The 23,700-nt window shown below is 47.4% G+C and overlaps 1 long non-coding RNA gene across 1 annotated transcript; it reads left to right on the plus strand.

Moving 5' to 3' along the window:
- Positions 1-21,651: 21,651 nt before the first annotated feature.
- On the plus strand, positions 21,652-23,394 carry LOC149326173 (uncharacterized). The gene is made up of 2 exons (XR_016286121.1): positions 21,652-22,123; positions 22,703-23,394. It is a non-coding gene; the product is annotated as an uncharacterized LOC149326173 (long non-coding RNA).
- Positions 23,395-23,700: the final 306 nt, after the last annotated feature.

The raw sequence follows: 23,700 nt of genomic DNA on the forward strand, positions 1-23,700 counted from the left end.
TTAATGCATAAGAAAGGAGATGTCAGGGACTTCAAAAATCACAGCCCGATAAGTTTACCATTCACTGCGTATAATGTATTCACTAAGATAATCACTAATAAAGTCGGGAATACCTTAAACTTCAATCGACCGAATTATCTGGCAAGCTTCAGTTAAAGACACTCAACAACAGACCATTATCACACTATCAATCATGTGGTTGAGAAGTATGCAGAACATAACCAACCGCTATATAGCCTTCATAGATTAGGAGAAAGCATTTAACTCAGTCAAAACCTCAGCAGTCATGCAGGCGCTGCGGAATCAGGCTGTAGAAAAGACTGATGCAAAAATACTGGAAAGTATCTATAACAACTGCACAGCTACTATAGTCCTTCATAAAGTCAGCAATAAAATTCCAATAAGAAAGGGTGCAAGGCAGGGATCTCGCCAATGCTATTCACTGCCCGTTTACAGGAGGCGTTCTGAGGCATGGATTGGGAACAGTTGCGGATAAGGGATAATAGAGAATACCTAAGTAATCCGTGATTTGCTGATAACACTGCCTTGCTTAGTCACGCAGGAGATAATCTGCAAAGCATATGATCAGTGAGTTAGGCAGGCAGAGCAGAATGATGGGTCTAAAAATTAACATGAAGAAAACCAAAGTAATGCACAACAGTCTCGCAAGAGAACAGCAGTTCACAATTGGTAGCGAGGGGCTGGAAGTGGTTTGGGATTACGTCTACTTAAGACAGGTAGTGAGCACTGATCTGGATCATGAGAGGGAAAAAACTAGAAGAATAAGAATGGGGTGGAGCGCATATGGCAGGTTCTCTCAGATCATGAATGGCAGTTTACCAATATCCCTGAAGAGATAAGTATACAAACGATGTATTTTACTGGTACTCGCCTATGGGGCAGAAACATGGAGACTAACAAAGAGGGTTCAGCTTAAGTTAAGGACAACGCAGCGAGCTATGGAAAGAAAAATAATAGGTGTAACATTAGGAGCCTGGAAGAGGGCAGAGTGGGTGAGGGAACAAACGCGGGTTAATGACATAATAGTCGAAATCAAGAGGAAGAAATGGGCTTGGGCAGGGCATGTAATGTGAAGGAAAGATAACCGCCGGTCCTTAAGGGTAACGGAGGGGATTCCAAGAGGAAGGAAGTGTAATGGGGCAGCAAAGAAGTTACGTGGGTGGATGAGATTAAAAAGTTTGTGGAGATACGGTGGCTGCAGCTGGCGAAGGACCGAGTTAATTGGAGATAAATGGGAGAGGCCTTTTCCCTGCAGTGTGCAAAGTCAGGCTGCTGCTGATGATGATAACTGCGGACTGCTTCTCTGCACAGTGGCGGGCAGTGAGGTGGAAATCCAGTAATGGTGGAGCTCCACGTGCATTATTCAGATTGCCATCATCTGTGGAATCATGTGGCGCTGGTTTCAGCACATTTGGAGCACCTAGTGGTGCACAAGACGAGTGATGGGGCCTCTTGGTGTGATGAAGTATCTCCTACTACGACTGTTGTTCACACCTCAAGAACTCTGTACTCACTCGGCTGACAGCTGCTGAATGTGGTTTGGAATGCAGCGGACGGAAAGAATTTTTTTCGCAGCCACTCATGAAACGCAGCAATGATACGGTGCATTGATGAGGCACCTTTCCACTGTAAAGCATGAAATCACACACAAATACTGAGGTCATCTGCACTTTTGCACTGCCTTTCACTGGTGTTCTCCACCCTAAATACAAGGAGTGGAACATCTGGCAGAGGCATTCGGGATTTTGTCCTCATCGCTGTCCATATTAACGGGACAAAAGAAAGTCGGCAGACACACTTAAAGACTGCTTATGCGTGAAAGAGCGTAAGCCTGCCCACTCATTTTTGTGAACGCAGTTGCCGCGTGCTGTGGTGTGATGCAACCCGATGCCATGCACCTGGCAATTCTACCTCTGCATGGTGCTAGTAGCTGCCGCCGCGATGCTGCTCCACTCCTATTGATCTGCGTGCTGACTTCGTGAAGGCAGTCGCCATCGTACAGTGGCCCATGCACTGTACAGTGCCCCAAGAGTCTGATGTGGTAGCTAATGGGTTGATGCCCATATATACAGAATTGGTCCTCCTCTACTTAACATTCATAGATTCCTGGGAGTCCTCATAGCACTCCTGGTGCAGTGGTTAAGCGGTGCGCCACTGCCCTGGAAATGCGCGTGGTGCCACGAGTGGGACTGGTGCAAACCAGGTTGTCTCGAGCAGCTTCGCATTGCCAGGTTGTATGAGGACGCCACATTTTATAGCTAGCATCGAGTGTTAACACCCGCACAGACACACACATGCAGAGAGAGAGAGACTGGTTTTTGCTGAATGGGGAAGAAAGGCTTAAGAGTAAAAATACAAGCGTCCCAATGGGCTCCGTACATTTTCAACCTGCCCACTGTCCAGACAATGAGTTTCGGCAGTAATGAGGCATAGATACTTTGATAAGGTTTGGTCCCGAGAAAAGCTGTGCATAATTAGAGTCATCCATATTAACAGGGGCTGTATTAATGGGGCATGGCTGTAACATGAAAGAAAGCCGTGCCAATGCTTGCTAATGGCTCTCTAAGATAGCTCCAAGTTTAGCGAAATGAGTCTCTGCCCCCCATAAGCCAAAGCGAAGCCTGCTCTGCAATTTCTTGAATGTGGTCTATGCAGCCAAATGGGAACTGAGGTGCAGATCCCACAAGCTGCAGAAAAGAACAACACTCCTCTCTTTTTGCGCAATGACACAAAGTAAAATAAACAAAGGAGTGTTCCCAACAAAACAGGCAGCCTTGAAAGAAAGAGGTAGATGTCATGGTTCATTCGGCTTAGCATCACACTTGCTTCTTGTTACGGTTCCTAGGTGAGACTCTAACATTCTCACTTCTTCCCAATGACTTCATCTGCTTCACATGATTTCACAAGTGCGTATTCAACTCACTTTTTGCGCCACATGTATTTGTCTTTTCATTGGGCATGCAGGCACTACCACCATGCTCTCTGTAAGCATAATCAACAGCACAAGTTACGCATCTGCTTATGCTTTTAAAAGCTCCCCACCTGGTGCTATACTCACTTTTTAACATCTAAAACACATTTGCAATTTTCAAAACAGGTAAATGGAAAATGCCTTGCTCTGTATCTGAAATTCACATTCACAGTAAAGCTGCTGCGCTTTTCATTATACATTCAACCACTATGCTGTGTTTCATAGACCAACTGACTGACTCAAAAGACCAATTAGTTTCCTCTGTCATATACTTAGTTGAGCAGTGACAATAATTTCATGGAACAAGCACACCTGACAAAGGTCAAGACACGCTCTTTGAAGCAGCAGTTAGGACAGGCAACTCTTAAAAATGTACCACTACGTACAAAACTCTGATCACTGATTGCCTCTGAGCCACCATGGTGCACTAGTGACGCATGTGCCAGTGATTACCTGCTTTTACTACTGTACATGAAAAGCAGGCACGTCCAACATTCACCTCCACAAGTGTGGTCTTCACTGATCGGCCTATAATGCAGCCACGTCCTTGTACTGTTGCTCACGTAACCCGGAGACTTTTGTACCCGAAACTACTTCAAGCCTTTCAAAACTGGCACAAGAAGACAGCGAAAACAGCAAACAGAGAGGGTAGAAGATGCAGTTTAATGCTGCACTATCTCAACTTTCTGCATGCCATTTTCGATGCCTTGTTAGAGTGCGAAAACACCAAGGCGGGCATAACTTAATGATCCTGAAACTGATTCTGTTCCATTTGTGTATTTTCTGCCATTTTCACTTGCTGAAGTGGCACCGTGCACAAAGCTGGCACTTTGTCATTGTCTGAAGCACAGTAACGAGAAGGGTGATGGAGGCATGAGGCAGATTCAGCCAACGACAAAGAGTTGGAATACAGAAATGGAATTGCATTGGTATGTAACAGGGAGTATGCATCAAAGTTGTGGCACATACAGCATGGCAAGAGGCTGCAGGCATATCTAATCCATTTGGCCTATCACCACCTGCTCCGGCTTGCAGTGCTGAAACTGAATGGTGAGCCACAAAAAAGCGCCCATAAAATCACACGAATACCTCCTCTCCGAGCCAAACTAGCCACATTCAATGAGGCCACTAACCATGTTGGTGTTGCCGGTGATGGCCGCCTTCATGTTCCGCACAAAAGCCTTCATCGTCTCGGGGTCAGCCGGAACATGGATCGCCTTCATCTTCAGGTATTCACCCGCCTGCGAGGAGATGCAACACATGCCCTTCTCACACACCACCCTGTTCGAAGATGCAAGCGATCTCAGGATTCCAAGACGGGGTGTGCTGCTTTCTTCATGCACATGTCAGACATGGGAGCTACACAGCCTGCTTTAACCCGGAGTTCTCGATGACCGCCCTATTAACTCTACTTCCAGCTTCATAAACACAATGCTTGTTAAAAAATGCATAAGTGTACTAAGAACTTGGTTACCACGCAGGGTATCTATCTGCCTATCTAATAAAAACTTTGTTCACACCTGAAGCCCACTCAGTCACGTGTAGGGCTACCTTCACAGCACACAACTGTTGGTGTTTTTAGACACCAGGTTAACCTGACCAGCTCCTCATGTAATCGTTAATTCAAGAAATAGCACCATAGAATTCATCCGTACTGCTTTGGAAAGTTAAACTCCACAAGCATGCTGCTTTCATCATTTTTCCACAGCAGGACAGGCCATATATGAAGCTTGCAACGTGCACGAAGGCCCCATTCAAGGCAGTTAATTAGCAAAGTGAACTTTAGTTTGATGTGCTTCTTTAACAGAAGCATTGTCTGGGGCTTTACAAGTTGCGAAGAAACAGAGGTCATATTTGCACGCAATTAGCGGCGGCAACAGGAAGGATGGACACATTGTGGGCATTGTCACTGGCAGATAGGGCAGCTTCCTGGACAAATGAAGGTTCTCGTTTACACTTCTCTCAAAAAGGCACCACCTAAAAAGAAAGAATGAAACACTGGACCATTTTAATCAAGGTCTAATGTATTTCCAGTGTCGGCAGGTGAGCAGCCTGTTACAAAATCGGCTTCAGACAAACAGATAGACAAATTCACAATGGCTAAATGCAGGGAATGGCCACTATGAGTCCCAGCACACTAAAACTACAAGTCTGGTTGACAACATGGGACCCTTCATGATTCAACGATAATTTTCAGCCATCCTCAGAGAAAATGTTGATAGAAGATCTAGTAGCTTATTTCTTCATGGGCAACAAATAAGGCATTGAACTGAAAAAGAAATAATCTAACAGACAGTCTTACAGGCAATTACATAGCCTGGAATTGTGAAGTTACTTTCAGGACCAGCAATGGGGGTAAGTTTCCCATATGAAGTGCACATAATGCTACCATCTTTCAGAAACACAAAGACATCACAAGGAAAACCAGTGCAAGCAAAACTCTGCAGTCAAAGAACTGATAACCTTCACTTGTGCTTACCAGTACAACCTTAGAATGGCCTTCCCACAGGTGCCAGTGGCATCAAAAAAGTTACTCAAATTAACCTTGAAGCTATGCATTTGTTTTAAAGCGAGTGCAAATGGCCAGATTTACCCAATGTTTTCTGTTAATTCAAGGCTGCTATAAGCACCTACACCACAAAGCAGCTGCAGAGCTCCTGTGTGGCCAGTGATGTAGCAATGATATCCGGTGAGCGTAGCTCCTCTGGGGGCACATTCAGCGTGGACAAGCAGCTGACGGGTGGCAGGTACCAAAAGCCTCGCCTGTTTCCGGTGCGACGGCACTGCGCACACTCATGACGCCCAGGCTGACAAGCATGCCAGAGTCGGCAGCAGCAGGCTGGCAAACATAAGGAAGGTCGCCTGCATCGCAAAGGTAAGGGGATTAGATGGCTGCACCGTAGTCCAGTCACTCAAGCCAGCTCTACCGCGACTTTCGTTATGGCTATGAGGGACACTATACTGAAGGGCTCCGGGAAGTTCGACCACCTGGGGTTCCTTAATGTGCACTGACAATGCACTGTACTCGGGCCTCTAGGATTTCACCTCCATCGAAATTTGACTGCCATTGTTTGGATCGAACCTGTGTCTTTCGGGTCAGCAGCCGAGCACCATAACCACTGAGGCAGCACACTCGGGGAACAGGAGAAACGAGTTGGCTCACAGTACAGCTCGAGGTTATGTCAGCCAAGCAATGAGCTGGGCTGAGTCCTCGAATTTCACGAGAGATGCCTTTAGTATATCCTTTGACGACAGTATTCATTTTAAACTGGAAAGGACAGCTACCAGAGAGGAAGCTCGACAAAAGGCAGGAGGTAATGTGGCATTGGCACCAGACGCGAGCCTTCTTTAGCCCTTAGAAACTAGCACTCATGCACCCAGCGCAACACAATCCAACTTGCAAAGAATGTGACGCGACAGCCGGATATGACCACATTCTATGTAGCTGCAAAAAGGCAGCGCCACCAGCGAACCTCCTACCACCAGTCCCTTCTCTGCAGTGGTGGGAGGCTATACTGTCCGACTCAGACCCGCTGACGCAGGTACCGGCCACTGAGGGAGCTCACAAGGTCACCGAGAGCCACGGGCTCGAAGCCTTCTAGCATAGTGCCCCCACAGGGCTTGATGCTGACAATAAATGTTTCCCAATCCAATGTGAGCAAATGAGGACGTACTTCTTTTTCTCACCAGCAGGATTCAGTACACTAGAGGGACTAATTAGTTTTTGAAGAAATAAGCCACAACTATGCAAAATAAAAGGGATTACATGCGTGTCATCAGCCCAGTCTGCAACATACACTGACAAAACGTACTGCAGTATCAAGAATTGTAGAATGATGCCAAAGCAAAGGAAGACAGATTGAGAAGGCCTTCCCAAAAGAAGCACTTTTTAGCCTCCCAGTCTACAAACTGCATGCTCGCAGTATGAAGTCCTACTAATACACTTAAGTGAAGATTCTTCCACACACAAAATAAATTGAAGTAACGCATTTGCACAGCCTAGGGTGGATGGGTGCATGTTGAAAGAAAACTGCAAAAACTGATTAAGGACAAGAGGAGAATCACAGGAGAGTTTATTCTTTCTGCACAGTTTTCTTTCAAGATATAAAATAACATAGGCCTTAACAGTCTTTGTATTGAAGTAAAAAAAAATTACTTCTGAGTTAGCACTTTGTACAAACCGCATGAGAAATTCTCTTCATATTTATTAAATGTTAACTTATAAAAGAGTTTCATGGTCTCTCTACATTACGCTTATATACTGAAACCACGCACCATAAAAGACCTGCTTGCACTAGTTTCAATGACCTTAACATGCCACAATTGGCAATTTACTGATACTGTGTAACATTCCGGTGGCAATAAATTTTTCCTATACTAAGGTACAAATCGTGCGGATATATGCTATTAGCCCGCTCTAAAATTTTTACTCCCTGAAAGGAAACCCCTCTGGACGTGTAAAGAAAAAAAAATGAACCTGAGAAACCCAGATAAAAAGATTCCACCAGCTGAGATACAAGAACACACTTATAGCAATTACCAATACTATATCCAGAAACACGAACGATGGAAGAATAAAGAGGCAATAATGTACAGCATACTGGACAAACAAAACTACAGTCAAATGTTTACAGTGAAACAAATTTGCCTTCACCTGCATCAGCTCTCCCATTGCCTTAAGTTACAATCTGGCAATATGTGACATCTCCGCCAAGGCGGAAAGAAACAGATCCACGGAAGAGTCTTAGCGGATCTGTCAGGATCCTCTGTGATGCTCAAAGAGATTAATTCCGGATTTCTCCAGCTGCACTCAGCCGCCCGTGCAGACTCTACTTACGATACACAGCTGCCAGGACCTCCGTGAAAGGGACTCTGCAGTCCCTTTCACGGAGCCAACGAATCACCCCTGTCTCCATCTTGCGTGCAGCCACAAAAACACCCGCTTGCACCATTTCACTGGACAGCGTCCGCGTTGCGGTCTCGCTCTTCATGGATGGCCTCCTGCAGATGGCAAGAGCTGCGCTGTGCCATATGTCAGTGCACATTAAAGACCCCAGGTGGCCGCAACTATTCTGGAGCCCTCCTCATCATCATCCTACCAAACTAAGTGATAGCACAGAGTGAAAATATGCAAAGAAAAAAATGTCTCAAAAGGTGTGTACATGAATCCATTAATCTACATGAAAATAGGGGGTAGGGGCACGTCCTCGACTTTGACAGAACAAATCTTGCCATCAACTGTAAACAGGATGCTTTGCTACTAATGCAAGAGACAGAAACCAAGCCCATGTATACAGAGAAAGGGAACGAATTAGCACTATGATAAAATATGTGGGAGTTTTCAGACATGAGCAAAGCAATAAAGTGCACGTGCCTATGGTTATATTCACCTTAATTGCTCGAAATGCTCCACAAGACTGTTAAAGAAAGCCAAATGCTTCTTCACTGGCTGTGGTGATGCAGAGGCTACAGCATTCAGCTGCTTGGCATGAGTTGCAAGTGTTATCTCAGACGTAGCATTCACATTTCATTGGCAACAAAAAGCAAAAATGTCCATGTGCTGAGAGACAGTGTTAAAGACCCCAGATTGGCGACATCACTTTGTGACAGGTGTTCAGTGTGGCATTTCTTATGGCTACAACACAGCTTCAGGACATGAACTCACCCACACGAAGACAAGTGTTCTTGTTGAAACATTGGCATTCCCAAGAACCTTAAGGCTCTTTCCTCCCTTGTTTACTTTGTGATGATCACAGCTAGTCATGCCATGCCAGCTGAAATGAATGTACGAGTGTTCTTCAAGCATTCTCCAGCACAACACGCAAAGCACACATGCAAACATATGAAGAGAACAATATATCTGTAACGTAATAGCAACATGTGCAAATTACATAAGATACCCATCTTCAGGTTTCAATGAACCTGAGTATTTTGAAGACAGACAGATGAATTTATTTGAAAAAATCTACTGTGTAGCCAGCCTGGTGATTTATGCAAAATACAAGTATACAATTCTTTAACTCAGCAAGCTCAAGAAAAATTTTCGACAAGCAATTGCCCTCCAGTTTTTACTATGGTGCATGCACTCCTTGTTTGTTTATGTTTATGTTTATGGAGTTTAACGTCCCAAAGCGACTAAGGCTATGAGAGACGCCGTAGTGGAGGGCTCCGGAAATTTGGACCCCCTGGGGTTCTTTAACGTGCACTGACATCGCACAGTACACGGGCCTCTAGAATTTCTCCTCCAAAGAAATTCTAGCCGCCGCGGCCGGGATCGAACCCGCGTCTTTCGGGACAGCAGCCGAGCACCGTAACCGCTGAGCCACCGCGGCGGCTCATGCACTCCTTGAGCTGCCCCTATCAACCATTTCTCAATCAATATGTAGCGCCAGCAAAGCAGGACATTATACGAGGTATGATGCACGTACAGGGTCGTCCACTCTTGGGGTGATCACCGCTCCCCGTGGCTGCGTAGGGTGCCTCGATGCGCGCGCGCTCCGTTGAGGGTGAAGACAACTGCGTCGTCTGCTACGGCGGCCGCCATTGCCATGCCCACTTCAAAGGCGCGGGGCGTGCTCCAACAGGCTTTGTGCACTTCCTGCTGCAAAAGCGCGCTTGTCTTCGCTACCAAAAGAAAACACAACTGCGTTTCGCGCCTTTTCTAATGAAGTGGCAACAGAATAGGCTTGTAAGGGACAACTGTCCAAATATTTTAAGATTTGGACTGTCGTTTCTCCTCGCACACGACGACTCGGGTGCTGGATTGGAAAGAGTTCATAGAGCGCACTAGGAACCTAACTGCAGGACTAAAATAAATAATAACAGCAATATCGTAAGCAGGTAGATTGCATTCAATCACTCAATTGTTCAAATAATTAAGAACGCTCCAATAAGTGATAGTAGGTACCAAGAAAAGCCTATGCAGAATGCACTGAAAAAGTGAAGCTTTATTTTCGCATGGATGACTAATCGACCAAATTCACTTTTTCTCAGCTGTTATAAAATTTTTAGAAGAGTACAACTAATTTTATTTGTAACAAGCTCAGGGGCACAATTATGCCATGTGTACTATAAGCGGCTTTCCGCGCATCTCATATCGAGCAATGAATTCAGGAAGGTGGCATCACCGATGTGAGCTGCAGTCGGCAGACTGTTACGGCTGTCGCTAAACGTTTTAATGCGAGTGCAGCTCTCGCATTCCTTGGCTCGTTGTGCGAAAAGCCCGCCGTCGCCGTGGCAGGAATGCGTGCCAGGAATGCGCGGCAGGGCTCCCTCCCTGCAATTAACCCAGGGGGGGGGGGGGGGGGGGGGGGGGTTATGACGAGTGTATTGTCACCGCGGGGGTGACAATGCACAAGTTTAAACCTGTCTGCATGGTGAAGGAAGGAGCGAGCAGACACGGGAATATTCCTGCAGCTACCGAGTGCATTAAAAGGAAAATCCCCGCGGCCAACATCAGCTGGCCTTCAGTTTTCGGAGAGCGAGGTTGCGGTGCTATGACGTCTTCACCATCTGAAGTTCAATCACTCGCCTCCACATCATTACGAGAGACAGCAAAGTGTGGCCGTAGGCGGCAGAGCATGGTCGTCTCGCTTTGTCGCGACCTCATAATCAGCAACTTTCAGAACCTCGCAAAAATTACGTAGCCGCACTAAACATTGCAGTAGCATTTCGCCGCAACCCTACATTCAGCGACAAGTAACGCTCTCGCATTTATACATCACAAGGATTGCTTAAGTGCCCCCATAATCGAAATGGACTACACTTTTCCTTTACTGTGAAGGAGAATTGTTTGCGCCATTGTGAAGAGATTTCATATTCATTGTTTCAAGTTAAAATGCAGTCAGTGAGTCAGAACAGCAGGCGCACCAAAAACAGACCTCAAACTTTTTTCAGCGAGAAAGTCTCATTCAAAGGAAAATACTCGAACAACGCCTTTTTTTTCTTTTTTGCAGTCCATCTCGTCGAGTGAATGCGGGCATTTTTGTTTTCTTAGAAGGTGCGGAACTTTCCGGGCAGTGATACTTGTTCTGTGAGCAATCTAATTTGCTCCCAAATTCGCCACACAATCCCTGTGCACCAAGTTGCTAATCCCCAGCGGCACTTAATTTCAGAGCGATAATATTTACATTTCCCTGTTCAGACCTTCCACACGTTCTCTCAATAAAAATAAATTGCGTACCTCAACGGCACGCACATTCGAATCCTATGGCGTACGAAGGAAAGTTTTACTCATGCTGCCACTTGTCGCGCTTGGTATTTACTGTCCAAAGCAGCCTTCTCTTGGGGTTCCTCGGGAACTGAAATATTCTCCATCCATTTCTGGAGTGGTTGGTGCACTGCGGCACACAACAACCCGGCATTTTTCGATGTGCGCCCGGTCAGCACCAAGAGAAAAGGCGACAAAGCGAACGCACGTGTTACGGCCGCCGCGCCGCCGCGAGAAAGGGCATGAAAATGGCCGCCGATGGACTGTCACGGCCGGCGAGGCGGCACTCGCCCTCCCAAAGGGTGACTCCACCCTAGAGGGGGCGCGCGCGCATCGAGGCACCCTATGGCTGCGCTCCGCGGAGCGCCAGTGCGTCCGGCGCGGCCGCGCATCGAAGCAAAGCTGCGCATGCGCGGGGGGAACTAGGGGAGGTGCTTCGCGTCGTCTGCTACAGCGCTGGAGCGCGCCGCTCTTGCTTTGCTGTGAAGCGCACTTCACTGAGCTCCAGCGACTGAGGGACCGAGACGGCATCGCGGGAAAGAGCACTTTAATCGCGGCAGCGTATTGGTTTCGCCTAGAGCATGTGAACAGCCTGTTTCTTCACCGTCAGAAAGTCAATTCAATGCAGAAACTGAAACAAGCATCTCCGCAGATAAACGACTTAAGCATTGCCCCCCCCCCCCGATTGATGAGGATAAAATGACTAAAGCGCTATTCTTTTGCGCGCTGTGCTGGTGCTATTTTTTGTTGTTGCCGCAACTGTTAGTGCCGTGTGTCTGGAGATCCTATCAGGCGCGCTTTTCTTGGTTTAGGGCGATGACGTGATGAGCATAGCGCGCAGTTTCGTGCATCGCTTGATGCTATATCGAATTTGATTAATGGGGCTAATAAAATGGCCAACATCCGTGTAAAATCAGGAAAAAAAAATTGAGCGATTGTTCACTCGTATATATATTTTGTTCATTTGCTTGTCATTTCTTCTACCATTAAGCCGGGCAATAAAAACAGTACTTTGACAGAAGCTAATCAGTGATCTCAGCTTCTCCGCGGTTATTTTATTGTTGTGTTAATGTCGCTCGTAGGTGTTCGTGGATCGCTTTACGGGATGTGCGACACTGCGCTGTCCGGCATAGCAACTGATTTCTGCGATCAAAGGGTCGCAACCTTACGCCCCATAGTCATATTTCTAGATCCGATAAAAAATACAACTTATTTACGTCATGTGAAGCCGCGGTGGCTCAGTGGTTAGGGCTTCCGACTGCTGATCCCGAGGGTGCGGGTTCGATCCCGGCCGCGTTTCGATGAAGACGAAACGCAAGGCGCCTTTGTACTGTGCGATGTCATTGCACGTTAAAGAACCCCAGGTGGTCGAAATTCTCCGGAGCCCTCCACTATGGCGTCCCACATATCCTGAGTCGCTTAATGTCGTTAAACCCGATAAACAAACCAACTAACAAATTATTTTGATTACCATCACTTGATGTAAAATCGCCGAAGCAGTTCCGGTTCGTTGTGGGATACCTGACGCGGGAAGTCGCATTCTAAGGTAGATTAATCGCAAATCAATTCTTTGATTATTACATTCATAAGCTGTTGTAAGGCAGGTGCACTGACGTTTCTTTTTTCTTTTTTGAGTCTCTGGGATCAATGCACACTGTCTGAGAATGCTGTTTGTGTTCGTTTTGAATAGGCGGTTGGAGGGGAAAAGCTATGAGAGACGTGTCTGTTTTCTAGCTTACAATTAAGCTGTATTCTGTGAGAAAGAAGCAACACAGAGAAGTCAAGTGAAAGAGGAAAGAAATGAGTGACATATATTTACAAAAACATTTTCTGCACAGTTAGACACGGAAAAGACGTTGAGTAAAAGACATGACACTTTAGACGTAAGAGGCACAACTATTTCTGCCTGAAAACAAACGAAGTGAGTCACCATCTCTCTTGAAGACGGTACTTGTGAGGGTGCCCTTCACCTCAGAAAAAGTGGTCGGGGTGGGGGAAAATGCATAACCCAAGTTGAAAGGAGGAGACAAGCGATGGGGCTCGTGCGATACTTTGGTATGGATATGTGAGCGTTTCTTGCTTACTGGTGTGCCTTTTTTTTGGTCTGTTTTCTCCTGGGCCCATATCTTCGCTCTAATCGCTGTTGGCGTCATTGCAGAGCAGTTCTTTCTTAAAACTCTACTCTGTTCAGTAGCGAGTAGCTTCGCCACCACCGTCAATGACAGCTCGCATTCTGCTTGGCATGGAGCTGTACAGCGAACGACAAAAGCTAGTGTTGGACCTAAGGCGATCCCACTCCTCTTCCACAGCTGTCCAAAGCGCGTCCGCTGAGAGGCTGTGGAGTTGTCGGCGTGCCATAGAAAATTTCATTCTGCCCCAAACATTCTCGATGACGTTGATGTCGGGTGATTGTGGTGGCCAGTCCAGAACTGCCACGCCACGGTCGTCCAGGTAGGCACCGACCTTTCTTGCCTTGTGAATCGGAGAGTTGTCGTGCTGCAGGATAAATTCATTGTCCGGAAATGGTCCTCCGACTAGATACGGCAGCAGCACGTCGTCCAGGATTGAACAGTATGAGTCCGCATTGAAGCGGCCCTGGATTTGAACAAGAGGTCCAAGTCCTTCAGCAGTCATTACGCCCCAGACGCTCACAGCAGAGCGGCCGCTAGCTGCGACCCGCTGGATAAACTCCGGCATGTATCTATAAAAAAAAATTGTATTTCCTTTTTTAAACAAGCAGATGCAGAGTCTAGACTGAGAGTAATGAATACCGAAATGTTCTGACCTCTTAAGATTTTGGCTTGGCACTAACAGGCTGAAACGCAATTGAACTCGTCCCCAGAGTCAAATATACAGCCACCGTGCCTTTCCTGTCATTCCAGTGGTTATCACGGAATATAATACGAAAGGAATGAACAAAGACCCCGGTGGCCGCACATTTTGTCATTTTTGATCTCATTACAATATGGCGCAGGCTACCGATCCCAACTCGCGGGAACGAAACCTGGCCGCGGCGGCCGTGTTAGGAGCGGTCGAAATGTAAAACGCATTTGATGTATGCGATATCATAACATTTTAAAGACCGCTTAGACGGTCAAGGTTCTTTTAGCGCGCTGTTCTATGGCGTCTCACATAGCCTATGTGACATAAGACGTTAAATCTAAAATACAAGCACCAACATAGATCACGATTTATGCCCAGCTTCAGGCAAACATTTCTTCGCTCGTGGGTCCAGCACAACGCTAGTAAATCGGAGATTGTCTTTGGTTTCAAAATTTTCTAAACTCTTTGGCAGGAAGTAAATACGGGATACAAAAACGTATATATAATCTGGGATGAAACCCAAAAATCGTTGCGCTGAAAATATGGCTTGCGAGATGACATTTATTAGCTCAATATTTCCTTTAAAACACGGAAGAAAAAGCGCAACATGAATTATAATTTGAACACATGCTATCATTGAAATTTTTTGAATAGAGTAACAAGCTATCAACATCTTCGTTTCCATATCTGTGCAAAGTTCCTGCGCACTTGCAAGACATGAGAGCTCACGCTAATTATGCTTACCGGCAGTTCTCGGGGCGCCAAACTCGCTGCCTCTGGTCCCATCTTGTTGTAAAGGTGGACTCATCTGTGAAGACGACTTTTCTCCATTCGTTTTCGGTCCACTGCTCATGCTGAAGGGCGAAATTTACGCGCTTTACTTTGTTGGCCGCGCTCACTATTGGCTTTTGCGCCGCCGTTCTGCTTTTCAGACCTGCCGCGTAGAGGCGACGCTTGATAGTCGTGTCTGAGACGCCATCCAGCCCGAGGTTATTCCCAACAAACACAAAACCTCCTCAGAAACTCCAAAAAAGGATGGAATGTCCCAGTCCCAGTACAACGTTTCTCAAACGTTTCCAGACCATAGAGGCGCACGACATAGAAACACAAGCAAAAAGGCAGTGCTCCCACTAAAGGTCTAGAAACGTTTTTTCTGGAGTGTTAAGCAGCAACAAAAGCGAGTTAATGCATTTTCGTCCCAGAAATGTAACTGGGCATAACGTTTTGGAACCAATGATTTTCAACAAGAAATAAAAATCGACTGCTCGCGCTCTCTTTTCTCTCTCCTTCGCGCCACAAGCTGCGGGGAGAGAAGGTTTTGCTCTTGCACTCGTCGTTTTGAGAGATGAAACGGCAGTTTCATTCGAACAGCCGAAGGAAGCGGTTAACCCCGCATCTCTCTCGGTGCATGCGTTTCTCGCACGTGGGCCGTCGGCTCCATTGCAGGCAGGCGGCGGCGGTCTGCATTTTCATCGCGCCGCCGGCAGCGGCGGTCAACATCTTTCCCGTCTTCTAGCGTTTTCCCAGCTTGCGCCCAACTTCAAAATTGTGTGGTGGTCCCTCCAGGCGTCTCCGACTATCGGCACTCCTCGCTGCGCCGCTGTCTAGCAGAAGTGCGGTAATGGCCTCCAGTCGCTCGCCCGGCTTCCTCGCTGGACGGACGCCATTTTGCGCACGCTTATTCGCGCTGCCCCAGACGTTCGAGCACAAGCCCCAGCGCGCGGCAGTTCTTGCTCTCGTCACTGCGCCAACTGGGCTGTCGTGGACTTCGTAGCTACGGATTCACGGAAGTTTTCCCGCGCACCTCGGCGTGCCCACACCATTCCTTTTGGAACTGATGCCGCGGCTGCGCATCGCAAGTCCTTTGCGCAGCTCCACGGCCCTACTGATGCCGCTGTTCGAGGCGGCGTTCGTGGCAGCGGAGTTCGTGGCAATAGGTGACTCCTCGCACGCACCCTGCATTCCTCAGCGCCTCCGACGACTGCAGCACGTTGGTGGTGGCAGCGTGGCCGTCTACTACGGTCTGAGGCGGGAAGGACCTTCCGAGACCCACCACTCTCTTTCTGCGAGTGCCCATGGATTAGCCTGCTCTACCAACTTCGCCACCGCGCAGCCATCCTGCCGCAGCGGTATAGTTTGTGCAGTGTTCGCGTGGTTATATTGACTCTCTCCCACTGGATTAATCGTGCCTTGATCTCGACTTCCACGCTGGACTGTGCCGCATGCGCGGTCTGCCGCACCATGGATGCAGCGCGCCACCGCACGTACTACCTGAGCACGTTCACCTTCCCGCCTGGCTCCAGGCAGTCTTATCCCCACACTTAGTCACAAGAAAATAAAACTCCCAGGATCGTTACGAGGGTGTAACGCGTAGTTTGAGCGCTCGCTGTGCTGTGAGAAGGCGCAGGACAGAAGCCTGCGTTTAATTTATGGTTTCAGCTGTTGCAGCCTTGTATTTCATCCCTGGGTTTCCGTAGGCAACGCCGTCAAGGTATGTTGGTTTATTTTAATTATTTATTTAGTTTATTTATTTAAGCATACTGCAGGCCCTTTTCGCATTTTTTTTTTATTTTCGCCTAGTAGAACTAATATTTTTTTTCTGTTTTGATAACACGTCGCTGAAGCTTGCTCCGAGTGTCTAAGCGTGAGGGGGGTTTCAACTTGAAGAAAATCCGTGACCTGAAACTGCGTGTCTGCAGTGTACGCCCATCTCGTCTTTTCTTTTGTCACCGAAGTTGCTCTTTACATACGTTTGCTTTTGCATGTGCATATCTTCTTTTGAAGCCCTTAGAATGCTCGTTTAAGGTGCATCAACTTTCAGCCTGTATTCTGTTTTACTTGCTTCATATTGCAGATTTCTCAGGGCTGGAGAAAAAAGTGGCCATCATATGCATGGCGCCGTAGTGTTATGTACACTGTGTATTAAATGGTGCATACGTTTGCGTCTGCTGTTTGTATTCATTCAGATTTGCGCCGTTGAACGTAAGTTTTTCGGCACGGACTTTCAATTCGGTCTGTATTGTTTTTCTTTGACTGAAACATGAATGCATTTTGATTGTGGTGGTGTATAGTGCGGTCGCCGGCATGGACGACAGGATGCAATTCGTGCAATAGCACACCTAGTAAACTGAAATTACTTCTGTATGGCGCTGCTATTTGCTCTTATATGAGCCAAATCGGGTGACTTTTTGAGTTCATATTTCCTTTGTGTGCAAAATGCTAGGACATTTCACGTAAACGGATAAGTGCAGAACGGCCGAGCCAGCACGCATTCAGACGAGTGGAAAGGTTTAGTTTAGTTTATGGGGTTTAACGTCCCAAAGCGACTAAGGCCATGAGAGACGCCGTAGTGGAGGGCTCCGGAAATTTCGACCACCTGGGGTTCTTTAACGTGCACTGACATCGCACAGTACACGGGCCTCTAGAATTTCTCCTCCAAAGAAATTCTAGCCGCCGCGGCCGGGATCGAACCCGCGTCTTTTGGGTCAGCAGCCGAGCACCATAGCCGCTGAGCCACCGCGGCGGCGAGTGGAAAGGTGGATTACACCACCTGTAACGTAAGTATGCACCTGAAATTTTGCACATATGTGCGCTTTGGATGCCTGCAGGCTGCACGAAAAATGAGGAATAATTTTATTGAAGCAGAGCCGAGAAATCGAGCATTAACCTTTTGGGGCTTTCCATGGGACGCACAACTTTTTGGACATTGCTAGTTGTGGGGACGTTTTTTAGATGTGTTCGGGAAAAATGAGCACCTCCTGGGGAGATTCCAGATGTCCCGATGGGTCATTTTTGGGAGATTTTGAGGAGGTTTTGTGTTTGTTGGGTTCTTAATTTCGCGAACAGTTGAAGTGGGGTTGTCAGCCACCGCCGCAACAATGGCCATGTCGTCCTCTTCCGTGGTCACTTTGGGCCGGGCTTTACGGGGAGCATCAGCAATTCTTCCTTCCTTTTTGTACGCCTGGATGATTCGATTCACAGTTTTAAATGGCCGATTAGTCATCTCTGATATAACTCTTTGGGAATAGTTTTGAAGGCAGAGATCTACAATGCGCCGTCTTTCATTTTCTGGCACCCGCGACATGGCTACCTTTTCGAAAGTGCACCGGGAAATGAAATGGGCCTGCGCTGTCAAAGAGTTTTTGTCGCCGAAGGGGCATGGGAAGCAGCAAAAGATAAAAGCAATCCATATTCCAAAGCTGATCGCACGATGATCATGCAAGCCGACAGAACTGCGGTCAGAGTAAAAACGTCCGCTGGCCTTCGCTTTTACGAACAATCCGAGAATCATTCGCTTGAGAGTGGCCAGCCCCTTCGTTGAGCAGTCATGAGCAGCCACGTATCAGCATCGTAAGCTGATAAGAGCGGGTAGCATGACTCGGCTACCACAGACCGCCATCCTATACATCTCGTACATGATTCAAGCTGAACTCGCGCTGGTGCTGTGCGGCTTCGTATCATTGAGAAACCCGCTGCCGTGACTCAGTGACTTTCGCTCTTGCCCCTGATCCAAACGTTGCGGGTTCAACCGCAGCCGCGGAGGCAGTACTTCGATGGAGACAATATAGAATAAAACGTGTTCCACGGCTGCTTGGTTCATTCTGAAGAAAGGTCAACTTTTGCAACTCAAAAAGAAGGTCGAACACACAGATAGTCAATGGACAGGACAGGCGCTGTCCTGTGGCCAGGAGCGGGCAGCGGCTGTCCTGTCCATGGACTATCTGTGTTCGTCCTTCTTTTGCCCTATAACATTTCACCTTTATAGCGACATTATATGGCTTATCGGCAACGAAACCCGGATGTTGCTGTTTGCAAAAGTGGTCCAAAAACTCAGATGACGTAATCAAGGAAAGCCAGACATCATAATTGAAATATAGCCTAGACATCAGAGATGTGTGTACGGGATAATAGTTAGCAGTATTAATAGTTAGTAGTGATAATAGTGAAAGGTCTTTAGGACAAAGTCCTTAAGGTGAAAGGCCTTTGCAATAGAGACCTTTAGGTAAAGGACATTATTATTAATGGTGAAAGGCACTAATGATAAACAATAAAGGCCTTCAGAAAAAAGTTTTATGGCAAAGACCTTTAGGTCAAAGGCATTTAGGACAAATACCTTTAGCTAAAAGGCCTTTAGGTAAAGGGCATAATAAATGCTGATAGTCATTATGAGATTGTTAAATGCCTTCGGGTCGAACGCTTTTTGTGGTAAATGATTATAGGCCAAAGACCTTCTGGATAAAGGCCTTTATGGTAAAGGTGGGGGAAACCTTTAATAGAACACGCAGCAGAATTCATGATGACCCATAAATGATTTCGCATTCACAGCACGCAAGCAGTGTTAAGTGACCTCGGTAATTTTAATGACATAATGCAATAACGCCCGTGGCTCTGCTATGGAAACGCACGTTAATAAACCCCGAGCGGTTTATATTAACCAGAGGCCTCAGCGGTGACCAAATAGTTTGATCAGCCTTCGTGCGTGCCGGATGTGTGGGATTCCATCTGCAGAGCGACGGGTGTTGGCCGTTTTATTAGCCCCATTAATCAAATTCGATATAGCATCAAGCGATGCACGAAACTGCGCGCTATGCTCATCACGTCATCGCCCTAAACCAAGAAAAGCGCGCCTGATAGGATCTCCAGACACACGGCACTAACAGTTGCGGCAACAACAAAAAATAGCACCAGCACAGCGCGCAAAAGAATAGCGCTTTAGTCATTTTATCCTCATCAATCGGGGGGGGGGGGGGGGGGGCAATGCTTAAGTCGTTTATCTGCGGAGATGCTTGTTTCAGTTTCTGCATTGAATTGACTTTCTGACGGTGAAGAAACAGGCTGTTCACATGCTCTAGGCGAAACCAATACGCTGCCGCGATTAAAGTGCTCTTTCCCGCGATGCCGTCTCGGTCCCTCAGTCGCTGGAGCTCAGTGAAGTGCGCTTCACAGCAAAGCAAGAGCGGCGCGCTCCAGCGCTGTAGCAGACGACGCGAAGCACCTCCCCTAGTTCCCCCCGCGCATGCGCAGCTTTGCTTCGATGCGCGGCCGCGCCGGACGCACTGGCGCTCCGCGGAGCGCAGCCACGGGGAGCGGTGATCACCCCAAGAGTGGACGACCCTGTACTTGCATCGCGATGTTCCGTACTGCACTCTCAGCACGCAGATGTCTTACTAATAGCCTTCTCAATTCTGCGCTTATAATGACACACTCGGTAGATGCATGCTGCACTTCAGTTCGATGTCACGCTTGTCTCCCAACAGCGTAAGTATTGCACCACTCGTAAGTGACCAGATGCGACGACGCCAAGGGTGCACGGTGTCAGCCCACTTCCTTCGACGGAGCTTACATTTCAACAAAGTGCACAACTGCGCAGCACGTTTCGCTTGGCGTAGGCAGACGATGCGATCAAATGCTCACTTCAGAAACTGAACCGTCGTGCACGCGACTTGCAGCGTGAAACACCACACCTGACTTATGACACTCCACTGCCAAGCCACGGCCTTCTCAAAAACACTACGACGACGCAGCGGACGCAACTACGCACAACACATCCCAGAAGTTTCTCTTCCGAGCGACGCGGCACTAACCCAGCCGTGGCGACCCCTGCCCCGATAAGCTCGGCGGAGAAGGAAGATTGTGAGGAGAGAGAAAAACGGAGGAGGAGAGACGAGCCGGTTGCCAGGCGGCTTCACACAACGTGACGTCAGGGCCTCTCCTTAGTTCTTTCCTTCCTCCATGATTTCCGCCGCATGCCCTTTCCCACACACCCTGTCCCTTAATCCGAATAAATGTTTCCACCACCACCGAGTGCGCCCGGGCGGGAAACATTACGTTCGTGGGCAACACTGGGCGTGGCCGGCTTAGCTGCAGCGGCTAGCAAAGAAAAACAAGGTGTTGTAAAACATGCACGAAAGCTTCAGAGGTAGCATTTGTGCACGCGTTATAAAAGATCTGTACACACGATCCCTTTGAGTTAGGCTTTTACTTACAGTCTAATATATTTACGCAAATAAAAATGTTCTTTCACAAAACTGTCAACAAGGTAGGGCCACATTGCGTGTTTGAGAATGTGGCATCTTCGCAAAGCTATCCGTTTCGGGCGATACACGTAACACTTTTCAAGCCAAAGTTGCATCAATATGCTTTTCTGTCATGGTGCATAGTTTGATTAGCCCATTGAGCACATTAGGTGCTCAAAGAAAAAAAAAAGTCTGAGGGAGTATGTTGCGAAGCGCTCGACGGCGCGCTTAATTGATGGCTAAGCAGTGAGGAATTTGTTTGGCTTATTGTTGACGCTTAAATCTTTCGGCATGAGAGCTGTTCGGTTTCCCCAAAAATGCGTTGAATTCAAAGCTTTTACCGACGTGCAAGGCGTCGCGCTCTGTTCTGCTTCGTAGCGTGTTTGCGCACGAAGCAAGGTGGATGTAGAATGGTGGCGAAGCATGTGGCGAAGGCTGGGCCCAAAAACGGTCTAGCGCGACTGCAGCACAGCCACTTTGGGCGGCCGAAACACTTATATAATGAAATTCAAAAGCACAAATAAAAATGCTATAAAACAACAAAAACAAATGAATATTTTAATGCCACGTTTTATAAAATAAACTATTTCAGCAAAACATATTAAGCCGAATTTTGTAATTTTTGCAACGCTCTTGTTGCGCCCTCTGTGCATTTCCAGCGCGATTTTGCAGGCCTTGTTTCGGTACCCGGCCCCCCTTGACCACAGTGGCTGCGGGAGCTTACGAAGCGATTTCTTATCTCCAGCTGCCTGCTATGGCGCGCCTTGGAAAGCGTGCAAATTAAGCTCGCCGGTCTCGAAATGGCACCTTTAAGAAGTTTTTGTCGTCCTTGCCCGTCGCTTCTCTGTCACCGTTTGGCAAGATCTGCACCCCGCTGCACCGCTGCAGCGTTTCCTTCGGTGTACGGCCAGTGCGAAACCTTTTCCCGAGGCTTCGCGCTCATCGTTTCAAGCGCTTAGCTCTGCATTTCAAGATGAGGTTGCGGCATGTGAAGAAACCTTGCTCCGTGGCACATTGTGACAGCGTGGGTTGTACCGTGGGTGTCTTACCAAGCCTGCACCGCTTCCCTCTGGACTTTAGCAGGTGAGCTATTGCCGTTTTCGTCTGCTCTAGATATGCTTTTGTCGGGCTTTCCGCGCCCATTCGTAGCTGTAACCGTTTGATACGCACTTGGCTTCATGTTATCGGGATGTTTTAGTAAATTGACTTGCCGCATGTTCAATTTAAAACCAACTGCGTTGCCTAACAGCTCTGAGCATGACATTAATGGGTTTTGCAGCACCGTGAAGCCAATTTGAGGATCCCCTGGCAACTGACAGTATCGAAACTCAACCATGTGTATGTGCGCCGCATTGACTGTGCCTTAACTGAATTCGCCCAGCAGTAGTTATTGCCGTTCTACGTATACATGACCGTCAATGTAGTTTTAGACTCATTTTGCTGCATCGCTCTCGTCACTCTTTGAGCATAGAAAAGTAGCTAGCCGCGTGGTATCAGGCGAGCTTAACCGCACTCTGAGGCGCGGAGGCTTGGCGCGAGCATTTTCTGCCATAGTTATAACGTACTGCATTTAGGTGAAAGGAATCTTGGCGTATTGACGTTTGGAGTATATGGTATTCATTTGGGTGCAGTTGTATAACGTGTATGCTGCTTCATGTCCAGGTGCAAAACGTGGGTGGAGCTCTGCCGCAACCTCAGCCTGGAGAAGACGCCGTGCCAGCTGCGAGACCTGAGGGTTTCTTCCAAGCACTTCGAACTGTTTGTGTATCTGCGGCCAGGATGGCTGCGTCTTGATGCTGTGCCTACTCGAGGAAGGAGTGGCTGTATTGAATATCCCTGCACTTCACTTTAAACTGCACTTCATGTATATTTTGGTTTGATTAGAATTGCTTCAAATTACTTCGGTTAGCGACAAGAAGGAGCTGTTGAGGTTGTGCGCAGGCCCTATGTATGGTGTAATGCTCTAGCGTTGAGCAGATTTGTTGATGCTAAAACTTGTTAATACTGTCATGCAGGTGTGAACATAGCTGCTGTATTCTTTCAGTTGAAGAAATGAAATGTGAAGAGTAATCCCTGTGTGCTGCATGGTCTATGTGTTGATGCGCGTACTATGTCATGTCACGTTTGCCTCAATGGAAGCTGTCGTAGCATTGTTTTCTACACTTTTCAATTTCCTACCTGGCAACGTTCGTGGAACTTAAGGGCTTTTTCCTAACCGCACTGTGACCATTGAGATGAATAGCCAGCTTAAAAAAACTACTGCTTGAGCTGCCTGTGACGCGCATTTTTTGTTGGTGTGCTTTATCGCTGTATTTGTTTGGTTGCTGTAATAAACCATGAATATGAAAACCATACTTGCCGTGCACTGTATTGCAAACTGTGCACTTGAGCCTGTGCTTTGTGCATCATACCTTGATATACTCAAAAGTACTAGCACCAGCGTTTCCACCAAGGTTTCCACTACGAATCATGCATTCTTACCCAGCGTCTGCAAGTGTTGCTGCCTTTCTGTGCTGCCTTCTTTGCCAGTCACTTTCATTGGGTTCCCAATTGCACATTAACAAGGCCATAACTAGCAGGAACTCGAGCACATTCGACTGGCAAAGGTTGGTGCGCACTGAAAGGCAACCTTAAAGCGATACCGGCTCGAAAATGCGGGT

Source organism: Amblyomma mixtum, chromosome 10 (assembly GCF_055824585.1).
Source record: "Amblyomma mixtum isolate Tamu chromosome 10, ASM5582458v1, whole genome shotgun sequence".
Taxonomy (NCBI): Eukaryota; Metazoa; Arthropoda; class Arachnida; order Ixodida; family Ixodidae; genus Amblyomma; species Amblyomma mixtum.